General features: G+C 46.3%; 1 pseudogene; it reads left to right on the top strand.

Moving 5' to 3' along the window:
* Positions 1-436: 436 nt before the first annotated feature.
* Positions 437-1056, top strand: LOC147971730 (uncharacterized; annotated as a pseudogene).
* The last annotated feature ends 2083 nt before the right edge of the window (positions 1057-3139 follow it).

The raw sequence follows: 3139 nt of genomic DNA, 5'->3' as shown, positions 1-3139 counted from the left end.
GGTTATCCTGACCTAAAATAGTGCCCTCGTCTTGCTCAAACTGAAAGATACGCTTCTTTCTGTGCTTGTCATTAGCTATCAAATGAAAGAATTGAGTATTCGCGTCCATACGCAAGCAACTTCCGCCTGCCTGTTGGCTGTTATTGTAATTCATGGATACAAATCAGCCTGGGAAGAACAACAATTAATTCTACGTTGTGCGCAGGAGCGATGACATGGTTTTCGTGACATATCATCTCTTGCTAGCAGTGGAAAAGCTAACGGCATACTACAGTTCTGGATGCTCGGCATGCCGCGTCACATCACATGCATGCATGCAAACACTCCCCCACACTAACCCTCATCAGGGCACGTAGAGTACGTACCTTTGCCGCAGCATTACCACCGCTTGCCCAGTCGATCGCGTCCGCACGCCCACTGCAAGTGCCAAGACGACATGGCATCCAATCCTCTTGGCATCAAAAGTTACATGAGGTACATCCAAGGATAGAGCGTGTCTCACTGCGCGCATGTATGAGCCGCAGCATTATTACCACCAACGAACTTCATCAGACCGGATACACAGATCCTCTTGGCATCGCGCACTCGGTTTGCCCTATACAACCGGCCGCGTCGACTTTCTTCATCCCTCAAGGCAACCAGCCAGGGCGTCGGCGACGGTGGTGACCAGCCATTACCAGCTAGGCGTTCGGGCTTGGGTGTGTCTGTGGTGCCGTGCAAGATGAGGATGACAAGCTGCCGGCGGTGCGTGGCCGCCGCTGCCGCCTTGGTGCTGCTGGCGTTCGGGTGCGGCATGGTGGAGAGCCGCCGCCTGGCCAGGATGGGCCTCGGCGTTGACCTGGGCGCCGGCCGTGGAGTGGGCACGGGCTCTGCGTCGAGATCCGGCTCCGTTTCTGTTGGAGGGGCCAGCTCGTCCTCTCGGTCCAGTGTTGGTGAGTATATGAGACAATAATTTTCTCATCCACAACCATCATTAATGCAGAACTAGGCGCATCCTTGCACTAGCCCTGCTCTTGCATCTCATATGCTATGCTACTACTGTGCAATGTATGAGCATGAGCATGGTTATTTCCCTGGCCTTTCTTTTGTTTCTTGTTACTATTGATTGTTTGTTTAGGAATCCAAAATAATTTGCATAACAATGTTTCATTTGTTATTCTATTCCTACGTAGAAACAGAAACAATTTAAACATATCATCTATCCCTACGTACTCTATTCTAACATCCTCCCTCAATCCAAACCTATGAAAATTTCTCTAGGTTTAGATTGTACTTGAACTCATTCAGTCTCCTCGTGGTAAGTGGTTTAGTGAAGCCATCCACAAGTTGATCTCCTGTGGGAATAAATTTGATATCAAGTAGCTTTCGTGCTACTCTTTCTCTCATAAAATGAAAATCAACCTCTATGTGTTTTGTACGTGCATGAAACACCGGATTTGCAGAAAGATAGGTAGCACCAATATTGTCACACCATAACCTTGCAGCTTGTGGAGCCTTGATTCCCAACTCGTATACAAGAGTCTGGATCCACATGATTTCAGCCGTTGCATTAGCAAGAGCTTTGTATTCTGCTTCAGTGCTTGATCTTGACACAGTAGCCTGTTTCCTTGCACTCCATGACACAAGATTTGATCCCAGAAAAACAGCAAAACCACCTATGGACCTTCTATCATCAGGGCATCCTGCCCAGTCAGCATCTGAGTATGCACTAACTAGCATGGATGGTGACTTAATAATCTTGATTCCAAGTCCCATTGTAAACTTTAGATACCTCAGAATTCTCTTTACTGCAGTCCAATGAACTGTACTTGGTGCATGTAAAAACTGACATACCTTGTTGACAGAATATGAAATATCAGATCTAGTCAATGTTAAGTATTGCAGAGCACCAACAACACTCCTATAGTTCGTTGCATCATTTGGTCCAAGTAATTCACCTCCTTCAACTGTAAGCTTCTCAGAAGTGGAGAGTGGTGTACTTACTGGTTTGCAATGTTCCAGTCCTACCCTTCTTAGAATATCTGTGGTGTATTTCTCTTGTGTAAGAAGTATTCCATCCTTGATCTGTCTTACCTCTATACCAAGAAAGTAGTGAAGATTACCCAAATCCTTGAGTGCAAACTCCACATTGAGATCACGAAGAAGAGAGGTAGTAGCTTCTGAACTGGAACTAGCAACAATTATATCATCAACATAGACAAGAACAAACATAGAGATGTTGCCTTTATGATAAAAGAATAATGAGGTATCTGCCTTGCTTGGAATAAACCCAAGTTGTTGCAACTTAGTACTCAACCTGGAGTACCAGGCTCTTGGAGCCTGTTTTAAGCCATACAAAGCTTTGTCCAACTTGCAGACAAAATGAGGTGTGCTTTTGTTCTCATACCCAGGTGGTTGCCGCATGAACACTTCTTCCTCAAGAACACCATGAAGAAACGCGTTCTGAACGTCTAGCTGACGTAAACTCCACCCTCTGGAAATAGCAATAGACAGAACAAGTCGAATAGTAGCTGCCTTAACAACAGGGCTAAAGGTATCCTCATAATCAATTCCAAACCTTTGCTTAAACCCTTTTGCAACCAATCTGGCTTTGTATCTATCTATACTTCCATCAGATTTTCTTTTAATCTTATAAACCCACTTGCAATCAATTAAATTCTTTCCCTTTTTTGGTGGTACAAGATGCCACGTTTTATTTCTCATGAGTGCTTGATATTCATTGTCCATAGCCCCTTTCCATTCTTTGTGAGCAAGAGCTTCGACTAGATGAATAGGTTCACCTGAACTAATGAGAAAAGCAAACTTGCGAGGATCATACCTTACTGTACCGTCCTTGTATTCCTTGGGCTTGAATACTCCAGATTTTGATCTGGTGTGGCGCTGAGGTATCTCGGATGACACATGTGTAGAGGCTGCTGCAGTTTCTTCATTGCCAGAACAAGCCGCAGAAGATCCAGCCAAATCGTCTTGGACTGCCACGCCACAGGGCTCCAGATCCGAGGTAGACACCGGATCCAACGAGATTCTCCTCGTGCCAGACGCCCCAGCAGCAGCAGGGCTGCACATCGCACTGTTGATGGGCCCCTCTCCGGTTGGGCTGTCGGCCACGGAGCGCACCGGTTCTCGTGCGACGCGCGCG

This window comes from Triticum urartu, chromosome 5A (genome assembly GCF_056163025.1).
Source record: "Triticum urartu cultivar PI428250 chromosome 5A, HENAU_Tu73, whole genome shotgun sequence".
Lineage (NCBI taxonomy): Eukaryota > Viridiplantae > Streptophyta > Magnoliopsida > Poales > Poaceae > Triticum > Triticum urartu.
Note: the sequence above shows the minus strand (reverse complement) of the source record. Positions and strands in the feature narration are given on the sequence as shown.